At 35.3% G+C, this 14,682-nt stretch overlaps 1 protein-coding gene across 7 annotated transcripts in view; it reads left to right on the top strand.

Moving 5' to 3' along the window:
- Zhx3 (zinc fingers and homeoboxes 3) overlaps positions 1 to 14,682 on the top strand; it is a 114,967-nt gene that overhangs the window by 26,848 nt on the left and 73,437 nt on the right. The window contains exon 1 of one of the 7 annotated variants that reach the window (XM_076851859.1): positions 1,768 to 1,853. The exons of the other annotated variants lie outside the window; for them this stretch is intronic. The gene's annotated coding sequence lies outside the window, so the exon portion shown is untranslated. Of the gene's footprint in view, positions 1 to 1,767; positions 1,854 to 14,682 lie in introns of those variants that run through there. 7 annotated transcript variants of the gene reach the window in all.

Here is a 14,682-nt window from a genome sequence, read left to right as displayed (position 1 = left end):
GAAAGCACCCAAGATGGAATCCATGGCTCTATATAACCTAATCTTGGAAATGACGTTCCATCACATCTGCTATATTTTATTTGTTAGAAATGAGTCAGTAGCCCAGCCACATTCCAGGAGAGGAGGTTACACAAGGATATGAATGCCAGGAAACAGAGATCACTGGGGACTGTCTTAGAGGCTGCCTAACATGGAAGGTTAAGACATAATGTAAACAAATATAACCTGTCAGATGGTAGTAAGTTCTGTGAAGAAAAAAATGTCAACTGCGAATATCTATCATTCAGTATCAAGCCATCATTCAAGAACATGGGTGAAGTATTTTATTTTTTTATTAAAATATTTTTAAATATTGAGAAGTTTATCATCCACTGCTCCCTGCTAAAGAATCCCTAAAAAGAAGGAAGGAAGGAAGGAGTGGGATGCAAGAAGCAATTCACAATCTGTAAATTCAAAATATCTGTCTTTCCAGACTTTTTTAATGTTTTCGATTATAAGTTGTGAATTTTGGTAATGGAAATGATTGCTTTCTATTTTTCTTTATACTTTTTTGCATTTTTAGTTTAAAGAGAATTTATAAGTATGCAAAGAAAGTACATCCCCTGGTGCTCTTATAAATTTTTCTTGTCTTTGTCAATGCAAGAACTCTATTAATAGTTTAAAATTGTAACAATAGTCAGCATTGATTGAGTTTTTACTCTGCACTAGGCATATTATGCTAAGCATTTTACATGTGTTATTTAAGCTTAGTAATCCTGTGAGAACTCTATTCTATTTCACAAATGAAAAAAAAAATTGATGCTATGAAGCTGATAACTCTTTGATGTTAGTGTTAACTATTAAGTAGCACAACCAGGATAACATCAGCTGTTGAGCAGCATAGTCAAAACAAGATCCCAGGGAGGACTCACCCTAGAGTGCATGCTTTTAACTGCTACACTGTTCTTCCTCTTCCTCTACCTAGTTTTTATTACTTTGTTTTGGTAAAATTATTAAAGTGCTAAGGCTTCTCTTGAAAATAATTTGATGATGATGTCTTACTGAATTTAGTATTTACAGAATTTTTTAAATGGAAGGAGTCTTAATGAGCTAGTTCAGCTCCTTCATTTTATAAGTAAGGAAATGGAGACCTAGACACGTTAACTGACTTGACCAAGGTTATGAAGATAATGACAGTAATATCCAGAAAACAGATGATCTGACACCAAGGTTAGTATTATTTCCTCTAGAATATTTCTGTTTATCCTAAGAAAAAGTCAGCATTCTATTTGGAATGGCTTAAGAAAAAAGTGTTTTGTCCAGAGATATTTATTCTATAAACTGGCATTCATATAACCAATACTTCTGATATAAATACTGTCCATGGAAAAGAGTAGCAGATGTGACCCTGGCCTCAAGTAATTTATAATTTAATGTGGATGCAGAAAAGTGAAAGGAAATTATAATTCAGCATGTGCAAACAGAATGATCAGCAGAGGGACAGTCAACTGAGTATTTAGAGAAGGAGAAACAGGGGTAGTTAGGGAAAGTATGTTGGAGAAAGAAGCATCTACGCTGAAGCTGGGATTACTGGCAGGAATGTACCATCTCAGCCTGCATTGAGAACGGACAGCATAGGAGTTGGATCAAGTCTGAGGAAGAGGAGGATTCTGGTTTGGGACATGTGGAGCTTGGGAGGTAGTGGGTCATCCAAGAGCAGATGTTCAGTGGGTGGCTGGCTCTGTGGCAAGAACTCGCTGTGGGGATAGCTGGCATGTGAGGCGGGGCTTGAAGCAACTAGAGCAGAGATCAGAACAGGACAGTGAAGGGTCTGGGAGTAGGAGAGTTTAGGACAGCATGCAGCCTGGTGCCTTGTAAGTACTAAATGTTTATAAATTCATTTATTTGATCAACAACTGTATTCCTTTTAAAATAATTACATAATAAGTATTCCTTATTTGGTGATCAAAACATTATGAAGCAAGTACAATTTTCTCATTATTCCCGGGAGGCTTTTCTATTACAAAGATTGGGAAGTGGAAGCTTTGTGTAATGGTCTTTTCTTTTTTTTCCTTCCTTTTAAAAGTTATGTAAGTAACATACACATACTTGTGATATCCAAAAATATGAAAGCATAGCGTATTTTTTTTTTTTACTTTCTCCTTACCCTCTTTATACCAAAGACCTTTGTAAAATGTCTTTCCATTTAGTGTTCCTAAGAGAAGCTGAGTTCTAAACAGTCTTAGAAATTGGAGAATGTGATTCCTCATGTTTGTCTTCAATTCACAGTGCTTAATGTTCAGTGGTTAATGTTGAGTGATTGGCTCCCTAGAAGAGGTACAAGCCTTTGCCCTTAGTGGTAGGCAAACTTGATTTTATAGAAAGTTATTTAGCTTCTTATTTAGTGAAAAGCTGAAGTCCTCCATTATGAACTTCAGATGAAGAAAAGGGTTGTCATTTTTAGTAAATCACTGGCATGTGAATGCATGTGTGTGTGTGCATGTGTACCCATGTACCCATGCACACACATATATACACACATACAATGGAATGGCTAGGTGTTCATATTTGGTGATGCACTGACTTTTTAAGTCTGTAGCTTCTCAAAATAATTTATCTTTAGGGAATATTGGTGAGAAGTAGTCCTGAGTCATTGCCTATTTTAGTAGATTCTTTATTTGCCCAGTTTTACAGTGTACAATGAATTTAGGTTTCTAGAGTTGATATTTGGCCATAATTTAAAGGCAGACCTCATTAGAGGTATGAAAAGCCTAATTGTGTCTAATGGACCTCTGAGGAATTGCCCTACATAAATATGGGTAAAAATATGTGCTTGAGGAAGATAGCTACTTGGTAGGGAGGATGAGAAGACAGATCACGTAATTGCTTTTGATGTTTGCAGCATACCTTAGAATCTAGAATTCAAATGAAAAATTAAACCAGAGCAAAAGCATTGCAAGGTTACTTAATCATTTCTTTGATTCCAATCTAACCCATCTTGGTAAAATGATACCTTCATGGATTTAGTTGTTAGAGCCAGAAACCTGGGAGTCATCCTTAAGTCTTTCTCTCATGTGCAATCCACCAGAGGGCCTGCTGATTTTACCTCCAACATGTATGCAAAACTTATCTCCACTGCCAACATCCTAATGTAGGACTAATGCTGGACTTCTGTAGTAGCTTGCTGCTTTCTCTCTGCTACTACTTTTGCTTCACTTCCATCCATTCTACATTTTAAGAGGCATTGCAACTTTTAAATTGTCTAAATCTGACATCAAGGCTATGTGTGGCATGGTGTTATACTAATTAACCTCATTCTGAGAGCTCTCACTTCTATTCAGTATCATCCATCTACTGTCTGGAGGAGATCATAACTTGTGGGGTATGTGTGTGTGTGTGTGTGTGTATGTATGTATGTGTGTGTCTGTGTGCACGCATTACAAGGCATTAACCCAGGGTCTTGCACATGGTAGGCAGGTGATCTACAACTGAGCTACATCTCCATCCCTTTTATTTTATTTTGAAACGGGATCTGGCTAAATTATCCAGGCTGACCTAGAACTTGTGATCCTTCTACCTCAGCCTCTCAAATAGCTGGGATTACTTGTGTGTGCCAATATGCCTGGCTCATCTCTTTATTTGAACTAACTTTCTCTGTAAGCATCCAAACTTAAATGGCATCTGTATTTCCTCTCCAAAGAAGACTTTAAGTGTACATCTGCTTATTTTTTTCCTATTACTTTGGTTCCCAGATTTCTTTTGAAGTTTCTGATTTTTTTCCTATATTATCTCTTTTGTTTACAGAATTCTTATTAGCAGTTGAATTTCGTCTCACATCTATTTTATTAATAATGGTGGTAGATCTAAGTTTACTTTTTTTGTTGATGTTTAGCATTGCTTCTTGTATCCCAACTCATCTTTTATTTCATGGAGGTAAATTTAATTTGCTATGGTACAACTTCGAGTCTCTCCCTCCCACCCCAATTCATGGTAGTAAAAATTCATGGAGCTCTTGCATGCTCCCAAATTACTATTTTGCCTTAATACATGACAGTTTTAAGAGAATATGGGATTCTACCTTTAAAAACTTGGTAGAAATTGCTTCATTTGTATATTTTAATTTGATATTACAGTGAGAAGTCTGTTGCAAATCTAGTTTTCCATTTGTTACAGTTAGGACCCCTCTTCCTCCAACCTTAAATTGCAGAATTTAACTCTTTATTTTTGTGATTTAAAATTTTCATCAAGTTGTATTTAGGTGTTTCCTTTTAGGTATTGTTATAAGGCACTTGATAGACCCTTTCAACCTAATACCCCAGTCTCTAACAGAGAAAAAAATTGGCCCTATTATCTCTTTGGTAATTTCTTTCCACTTACTTTCTCTTTAAGAAAGAAAAGAAAAAGTTAGGCATATGTTAGTCAGGTATTTGTTGTCTATATTCATCCTTCTTTCCCCTTCATATTTCCTAATTTGAGAGAGTTGATGGGTTCAGTCTTCCAAATAACTGCTTGTGTCTTTGGTTTTGCTCCTCTTCTTTTTGCTGTGCAGACCTTTGTTGAGGGATTAAAACTTTTTTGTTGTTTTGTTTATTCCCCACTAATAACTTTTTAGCATTACTACTTTGCTCTTACTATCTTCATAGATATTTTAAATGATATCTTCATAGAACTTTCAGAGATTACTAAAATTGTTTTCTCTTTCCTTTATTAACTCTTGTTTCCTCTGGATTTGGTTCCTCTGTTCAGTTTAGTGTCACTTTTTAATCTGTTTTTCTTAGTGTGTGATTTTTAGTTGGTTTTCTGTTCACATGCATAAATGAAGATCCAGACCAGTGATTTTCAATTCTAAGGGTACATTTAATTATGTAAAGAGCATATTAATAAAAATGCCTGGGCTAACTCCCTCTGTCAATGCTGATTGCATTGAACTGTGTAGGGCCTAGGCATTTAGTGTCTCTTATATATTTTATTTGGTGGTAAGGATCCAACCCAGTGCTCACACATGCTAGGCAAGTGCTCTACCACTGAATCACAGCTACTTTCCTGGCAATTGGTCTTTAAAAAGCTCCCCAGAGAATTCTTAGGTGCAACCAGGGCTGAGAACTTGGTTGTGTGATCAAGGTGGCTCTCAGCCCAAATGGGGATTTTTGTTTTTCCAGAAGTAAATTCAGAGTATACGAACCCTGGACCTTCTAAGTACTGTGTGCAATCAGCTGCCTTCTGGGTGGGTGTGTGCCTTGTCATTTGAGGTACTGTTTCTTCATTTTCTAGTCCTAGCACCTGTGTGGGTGGTCCCTACAGCTGATCCTCCATTTTATTATAGAGAGCTCTTTTCACAGTTTAGCTTGAGAACATTGGAAGATGCAGCTGTTCCCCAGATCTTTAATTATTTTCCTGATAATCACTGGCTCACTTTTACTTCCACATCTAACTTCTATAGTCTCTGAATTTGGGTTTGTTTCCTCCCAGGGTTCTGTGCAATGACATTTTTAGAGGTTTCCCCCCATCTTTTTTTTTTTTTTTGCACCAGGGATTGAATCCAGGGGCACTTAACCTCCACTGGGCTGTATCATTATTCTTTTTTTTTTTTTTTTAATTGTAGATAGTCACAATACCTTTATTTTATTATGTGGTACTGAGGCTTGAACCTAAGTGCTCTACCACTGAGCTACAATCCCAGCCCCTGCATTCCTTTTTATTTTTTATTTTGAGACAGGGTCTCACTGAGTTGCTTAGGGCCTCACTGTTGCTGAGGCTGGCCTGAACTTGTGATCCTCCTGCCTTAGCCTTTTGAGTTGCTGGAATTATAGGCATGTGCCACCATGCCTGACTTTAGAGGTCCCTTCTTTTGTTTGGTTCAAATTGAATCTTCTTTACAATGATTAGCATTGTCAACAGTCACAACAGTCGGTCCTAATGGCTTTTTTTGTGTTTTTTTTTTTTGATAGAAGTTATCATGCTATTCTCCTGATGTCCTGATGGCATCTTTCCTGCTTATCCTATGTTTCTGTGAACTTATCCTTATTTTACTTTTATATGTTTAAAATATATATATTCTTATGTTTATAATAAATAGTCTTTTATATTGGTCATTTTAAGAGACAAGAGAGATACATTGTAATGTTCCATTATTTGTGTTGAGCCAGAAATCTCAAATGCTTTTTGGTTACCTGTGAAAAGTGTCAGATGTCTAAGGAATTTAACAGACTATTCACAGAAGAGGAACTATAGGAGGCTTAACCAAATGGAGAATGACTTCATTCTATCAGTGAAAAATGCATTTAAAGTTTTTGGTGCTTTTTTTTAAATTTATTTTTTAGTTTTAGGTGGATACAATATCTTTATTTTATTTTTTATGTGGTGCTGAGGATCGAACCCAGTGCCTCACACATGCTAGGCGAGTGCTCTACCACTTGAGCCACAACCCCAGCCCCCATTTAAAGTTTCTCATATCAAATCAGCAAAGTAGGTGTGTGTTGGGTGTGTGAGGGGTTATGGTCAGGAGTATATGGGGGAGAGTATGTGAGAAAGAAAGAGAAACTGAATGTTAGCAAGGTATAGAAGTACAGACATTCTTAGTTACTCTTGTGGAATGCAGAGTGTCACAGTGCAGTTTGACAATACAGGCCTTTAAGATATTCATATTCTTTGACCCTTTATCCTAAGGAAATAATCATGAAGACAATTTTTATATTAAAAAATGATGTAAAGTGGATAAAAATATGTTCAGATACCTGATAGTGGGTTAATTTTTGAATTATGGCAAATCAATGCAGCTAACAAAATTCAGCAAGTGAAATAAGGCTAACAAAAACACATGTTTAAACCAGGTGCAGTGGCACATGCCTGTAATCTTCGTGGCTCAGGAGGCTGAGGCAAAAAACTCAGGAGTTCAACGTCAGATTCAGCAATGGCAAGGTGCTAAGCAACTCAGTGAGACTCAGTATTTACATAAAATTCAAAATAGGACTGGGGATGTGGCTCAGTGATTGAGTGCCCCTAAGTTCAATCCCCAGTACCCCCCAAAAACAAAACAAAACAAAAAAATCAAAAAACAAAAAACAAATGTTTAAAAAGTTGTTAATGGCAGGGAAAACTGTTCACGTAACAATGCTAGGTGAGAAAACTTGCTCTAGAAACAGATTTATTTAGATTATTATTTCTTTTTTTTTTAATTTTTATTTTTTAGTTTTAGGTGGACACAATATCTTTATGTTGTGCTGAGGATCAAACCTAGTGCCTCAAGCATGCTAGGCTAGTACTCTACCACTGAGCCACAACCCCAGCCCCTAGATTATTATTTCTATAAAAAAAAAATGCAAAGAAAAATAAAAATTAGCAGTCATGATTGTTATGATTTGAATTCTGTAATTTTCCCCCTGAAGTCATATACTCTTCTGTATTTTCCACATTTCATACAAAATATATTATAATCAGGAATGAAAACTCAGCATTATTTTTTAAATTGCCACACATGGTAGGCAAGAGAAATGTGAAGGACAAGTAATCACATGAAAATGTTTAATCATAGTAGTAAAATAACAAATAATGAGCCAGATGCATATCTGTAATCCCAGCTACTCAGGATACAGAGGCAGGAGGGTTGTCAGTTCAAGGCCAGCCTGGGCAACTTAGTGAAACCCTGTATCCTAATAAGAAATAAAAAAGGCTGGGGATGTGGCTCAATGGTAAAGACCTCTAAGTTTAGTCTTCAGTATTAAAAAAATAAATAAAATAAAATAAAAATTCAAAGAATGCATGATAGCATTAGAAGTATTTGTTACATATATTTAAAATGAAAAATAGTATGTTCAGTATGATCCCATTTGGGTAAACTTATATGTGTGTATGTAAAAAGTTTACAGTGCTAATCTCTGGGTAGTGAATGTTTTGGAGGTCACTTTATTTTCTTCTTTATGTTTGTAACTCTGATTATATGAATCCCCTTTCCCTATAGTCTTAGGTACACTTCTGTATTTTCCAATTTCCCTATACTGACTTATAATTGAGGGCTTTTTTTCCCCAAAAATTAAAAAAAAAATTAGTATTTTCATCTTCTACAGTGTACTTTCAGCTCTTAAAGCATGCTTAACATAATTAATATGGAGGGTAGATTAAGAGAAATTTGAAGGTATCCTTTACGTAATTAAAAGAATTCATTGATATAAATTTCCATACAACTCTAAAGAGATTTCTCTCTTTTGCAGAATGTTGGCCACATAGGTGCAAAGTGATGGAAAACTGCCTTTGTGTTATTTCAAAAAAAGTATTTGAACTTTTTCATTTTAAAAAGTTGAGGTATAATTCATATATAGCAAATTATACATATTTTAAGGGTATAGTTTAATAAGTTTTGACAAATGTTTATACTGATGTAGACACCACCCCAAGCCATATGTAGAATATTTTTGTCACCCCGGCAAAGTTCCTTTATGTACCCTCACCATTCAAAGGTAAAGTCTTTTCTGATTTTTACTACAATAAATTTTCTCTTTTCTAGAACTCCTTTAAGCAGCATATATAATAATTATTGTGTTTATCTTTGTTTGCTCAACGTGATTTTGAGATTCCTCTATGATATGTGTATTAGATACTTATCTATCTTTTAATTGGTTTATCCATAGTATTCCATTGTTTGAATACCGCAATTTGTTTATGCATTCTCATGTTGACAGACATGTGTCCAGATTTTGGCTTTTTTAAAATTGAGACTGGTTAGTTTGTAGCTGTGTCATAAACTTCAGCATTTCATCTGCTTCTCTTTTCCTGTCTAGTAAGGCTTGCAAACCAGGCATTTGCCCTACAATTAAGGGCTGGTTTCCAAGAGCTTGTAGCTAGGACCACCACAGAGAAAGCAGAGAACAAAGCTGAAGCAGGCCTGCCAGCTCCCAGGCAGATGCCTCAGTATTTCAGCTTTGGAACATAGAATGGCATCCTGAAAACTCAAGTGAACAGAGTGCGACTAAAACTGAAGAAATATGGAGGGAGAAGTACAGTTATTCAGTTGGCTTGTTGAAAATACTTGGAGGGTGAGAAATTGTAAGGGCCCTGAAAAATAGAACCTCATTAGGCAGTAAGCAGGACCAGAGAAGCAGCTCTTTCTACCTGCTATTAAAGAGCTTTCTGTTTATGGAAAATTTGTGGCAAAACTCATGCCATGAGAGTGAGCCCTACCATGGATGGTATATTGACCAGCCTTGCTGATGCCTGTGCTAAAGGGATCCTCTGACTGCTTGGGTGTTGGACTTGATCAGCAAGCAGTCCATTTCATGTTCATTGTTACGCAGCTCTTCCCCTCCTGGGACTGTTGTCCAGCTCTTGCCTCATCTGGGTCAAGTTCTTAACCTGGTTATTCTGGCCCCTCTTTTTCCTTTTCAAGTTCAAGTTTCTGCTATAAAACAAAAAGCAAAACTCAACAATGACTCAGAACTTCTAACTTTATGTTAGCAGCATTTCCTGCCAAAACACTGACCCCAAGAACCTGCCAGAAGATATTTTTATTACCTTTAGTTTCATTATAGATGACAAAGTAGATGGAATTGGATATATGTTTTTCAGGATTTGGTCAATAGCTATTTATTTCAACACCAGATAGTATTTTCTGGTTAAAGTTATTTATAGGCAATTTGATTCTTAAAACCCTTTCTGATTTTGCTGGATCACCTCAGACCATGAATCTCACATGGTTTGTGTATTGAGAGGAGGTGCAAACTGAAGCTTTGAAAAGTTGGCACCAGACATGGACTCTGAAGCAGTCACTACCTCTCAGACTCAATCCACCAGTCTCAAATGGCTTTTTCTTTTGTAGAATATGCAATTTCCATGAAATGGCTAGTCTCAGAGAACTCCGTAGTTATTTTTTTCTAGGTTACTATGTTGTCTTCAATTCTAATTTTTATGTGAGAGCATAGAACAGATTATGTCTTGCCCAAGAAATATTTATAATGTCAAGTAATTGTTCTCTCAATTGATCAAGTGACAGATTTTAGCCAAAAAATATTAAAGATTTTTTCAAATTTTTCCTCCTTAACCCCCCACCAAATTACAATTGACACTAAGCTCTGACTAACCAAGCTTCTTTGAGAAGACTCATTGGCAAAGTAGCTAGTGTTTCATAACAAATTGGGGAAGGGGGAGTTTGTCCTGTATTCTGCAAAGTCTGTTAAACAACTTAAGAATCAGTGAACCTAAACAGTTCTTGTGTATCAGCTGCTTTAGTAGGAACTGATGATGATGAAAATTAATTACAGGGGCTGGGGCTGGGGCTGGGGCTGGGGCTCAGTGGTAGAGCGCTCACCTAGCATGCTCGAGGCACTGGGTTTGATCCTCAGCACCACATAAATGTAAAATAAAGATACTGTGTCCACTTAAAACTTAAGAATAAATATTAAAAAAAGAAAATTAATTATAATTCTGAGAAATGAAAATCCTTGAGTTTTAACATTTCTTATTTATAGAAGCAAACAATCAGACCTTGAATAATTGACCCATTCTCTAGAATATAAATATTGTATTCTCACTGCAAATGTAAACTTTATATTTGTTAATCAAGCTGTTTGAAAATTACCATAGAAATACAGACAACTAAAGGAAGTTAGTGTATTACTCTATCAAATATTTTTAAGATAACATCAAAATTATATCATTGAATGAAAAGACATCTCATGATCATGGATTGGAAATCTTAATATTATAAAGATGGCAGTACTACCCAAAGAAATCTAAAGATGCAATGAAATCTCTACCAAAATCCCAGTGACATTTTTTGCAGAAATGGAAAAAGTGATCCTCAGATTTATATGGGATTGTAATAGACCCTGAATAGTCAAAATAATCTTGGGGAAAAAATAAAGTTTAAAGACTCAGGTATCTCAATTTCAAAATTTACAACAAAGCTATAATAATAAAAACAGTGTGGTGCTATCAATATGAATAGACATAAAGATCAGTAGAATAAAATTGAGAGTCTAGCAGTAAGCCCATATGTCTATGGTCACTTCTCTCTTTTTTTGGTACTGGAGGTTGAACGCAGGGGTGTTTTATCACTGAGCTATATTCCCAGTCCTTTTAAAACTTGAGGCCAGGTCTTACTAAGTTGCTTAGGGCCTTGCTAAGTTGCTTAGGGCCTTGTTAAGTTGCTGAGACTGTCCTTGAACCTGTGATCCTCCTGCTTTAGCCCTCCCGAGTTGCTGTAATTATAGGCATGCCATGCCATACCTGGCATGGTCAATTGATTTTTTTTTTTTTTTTTTTGGTGGTGCTGGGGATTGAACCAAAGGCTTGTGCATTCGAGGCAAGCACTCTTCCAAATGAGCTATTTCTCTAGCCCAATCAATTGATTTTTGAGAAGGATATGAAGACCATTTGATAGTTGAAAAAAAAAATCTTTTCAACAAATGGCATTGGGACAGTTGGATTTTTACATGCAATAGAATGAAGTTGGACCCCAATTTCACACCATATACTAAAGGTAATTAAAATGGATTAAAGATTGAATTTTAAGACCAAAAACTATAAATTCTTAGAAGAAAATATATGGGTAAATCTTCATGACCTTATATTTGATAATGGATTCTTAGTGATGACATCAAAAGCACAAGCAATGAGGTCAGACTTGGTGGTGCTTACCTGTAATTCAAGTTATTTCAGAGGCCAAGCCAGCCCTGACAATTTAGAAAGACCCTTTCACAAACTTTAAAAATAAATAATTAAAAAGGCTGGGGATGGGCTGGGGTTGTGGCTCAGTGGTAGAATGCTTGCCTGGCATGTGCAGGGTGCTGGATTCGATCCTCAGCACCGCATAAAAATAAATAAAATGAAGGTATTGTATTCAACTACAACCCAAATGAATGTTAAAAAAAAAAAAAGAAAGGCTGGGGATGTAGCTCAGTGGTAAAGGGCTCCTGGGTTCAATTCCCAGTACCACAAATCAAACAAAAAACCAACAAACAACCCATATGCAATGAAAGAAAGAAATAAATTAGGCCACTTCAAAATTTAATTGTGCATCAAAGGACACCATCCAGTAAGTTGAAAGAAAACCTACAGAAGAAGGGGGAAATCATTTGCATATCTGAAAAGAGCCTAGTATCTATAATCTTACAACTCAACAACAAAAAGACAAGCAAACCAATTAAAATATGGACAAAGGGCTTAAATAGACATTTCTCCAAAGGACATATACATGAAAAAATACTCTGCATCTTTAGTGATTAAAGAAATGCAAATAAAAACTACAATGAGATACCACTTGATACCTACTAGGATGACTATAATTTTAAAACAAAACACCAGAAAATTATGAGCATTGGTGAGGATGTGGAGAAATTAGAATCCTTGAACTTTGCTAGTGGGACTGTAAACTAGGGCAGCCACTAGTGCTTGTAGGTCTGAAAACAGTTTGGTACTTTCTCAAAAAGTTGAATATAAAATTACCACATTTTCTAGTAATTACACTTCTAAATGTATACCCAAAATAATTGAAAACATGTATTCAAGTAAATATTTGTGCACTTATGTTCATAGCAGCACTATTTAATAGTGGCCAAAAAGTGGAAATAACCAAAGTGTCCATCAACGGCTGACTCAATGGACAAAATGTGATATATTCGATAATGGAATACTTACCAGCTTTAAAAATGTTTGAAGTGGGGACACACACTACAATATAGATGAAACTTGAAACACTGTGCCAGTGAAAGAAGGCCAACACAAAGAATTATTATATGATTGCATTTATATGAAATTCCCAAAAGAAATAAATCTGTAGACACATAAAGCATAATAATGGTGTCAGGGGCTAGAAGAGGGGGAATGGAAGTGGCTGTTTAATGAGTATTGAGTTTTTAATGAAAGTATTTTGGGACTAGATAGAGGTAATGGTTGCACAGCATTGTGAATATTCTAAATGCCACTGAATTGTACATTTTTAAATGGTTAATTTTGTGTGAATTTTACCTCAGTTTAAAAAATTACATCATATGGTTTCTATGATCTCACAAGGATGGGTGGCTTTGCTGTCATAGTTACCTTGTGACTATTGGAATCCATATGTTTTGAAGCATTAGTGCATTGGGAAGTTCTTTCCAACTGTGGGCAGGAAATCTTGAAGACAGACAATCCCAAATGGGTTTCTCCTATAATAACAATTAAGGAATGTAGTTTTGCTTTTTCATGTTTATTTGTTGAATCTTGGAAAACTTCTACCTTGAATGGGTCCTGGGTTATTTTAAAATGTAATCTAGACTGGGTATTGATTGGTTTCCATTTAATTTGAAAAGCATGTTTAAAACAATTCCATATTATTTGGAAATGGTACAGTTTTTGGTTTATGAAAATATATAGTAATTTTTTTTTAAATCTTAGAAATATTTATGGAATTGTAATCATATATTTATGGAGGTTTTCTATATTGCAGTAGTAGGAATTTTTGTGACACTTTCTAAAACTTTTGCAAATGCTTTTTATTATGTCAGTAGAATTGGTGTCAGGAAAAGCAAAATTCTGTTTTCAGATCAATCAAGCAGAGTTGTATAAAAACTTAAAACATTTTTTAAAAACTTATGTCTCTCTTGATCTTTTGAAGTTGGAACCTTAGATTGTATCTGGCAAAAGATCTGAACTTGAGCAGAACTTCCTACTCAGAAAAACAGGAGTGCTTTGCTGTAGTGGATTGAACCCACAGCTTTTGACATTGTGATCATTAATTCTAATTGATTACAGAATAGAAGAAATGCCTTGCTTAAGGAGGGCTTCCAGATGTTAAAGTTGGAAGGGATCTCGTAAGCATAGAAAAATACCTGAAATAAATGTAATTAGCTGAAGTATTTTGTGTATATGAATAATTAGCTTTAAATAATTATTGCTTTTGATTTCCACCAAATTTAAAATATTTCCTTTTTCTAATGTTCAAAGGGATAATTTCTTAAGTGAGAAAAGGCCAGCTTTTAAGTTGTAGAGAATTAGAAGGTAGGTTTTTCAATAAATTATTAATTAGGAAAAAATTTCAACAAAAGCTAATTTAACTAGTAATGGAGCTATTTAATTAGACATGCCAAGAAAGCAGTAAAAGAAAGTGAAATAGGTGGATGAGACTTTATCTTACCATGAAATTATATTTATTGAGAGACTCCTGCTTATGGAAAGCAGCATAGCACATAGTGCATTTCCTTGGGTAGTTTATGTAACTAATCTTTCTATACCTCATTTTCTTATCTGGGTGATTAGAATAATAGAATCTACCTGCTAGGGTTATTATAAGGATTAAATTAGTTAATGAGGTTAAAGCTTGTTAGTAAAATACTTGATACACACTGTAGAAGATAAGTATATGTTAAAGATGTAAGAATGCTGGTGATAACTGGGAACTACTTTGGTGGGGGGGGCTTTTTTGAAGGACAAACCTGTTTATATTCACAGACGCTCATAGTCCCCCTCTGTAGTGTACCGAGTTCTGGATGTCTGTTTGAAGTTCTGACACCTTCCCATATACTCACACTGGGGCTGTTTTACTGCTAATGGGTATTTTAACCAAAGGGAATGCTTTGGAGAAAAAAGATCTCAGGAGCAGTGTTTTTTTTTTTTTTTTTTTTTTCAAGTGTTTCCCAAGTAATTTTAAGATCACATGAAGCATCTCTCTGGTGGTTTGTTGAAAATCTATTTATTGTTTCATTTATTCACCATGTATTACTGTGTGCTCAAATT

The sequence above is a fragment of the Callospermophilus lateralis genome, chromosome 3 (genome assembly GCF_048772815.1).
Source record: "Callospermophilus lateralis isolate mCalLat2 chromosome 3, mCalLat2.hap1, whole genome shotgun sequence".
Taxonomy (NCBI): Eukaryota; Metazoa; Chordata; class Mammalia; order Rodentia; family Sciuridae; genus Callospermophilus; species Callospermophilus lateralis.
This window is presented reverse-complemented; position numbering and strand designations above follow the sequence as displayed.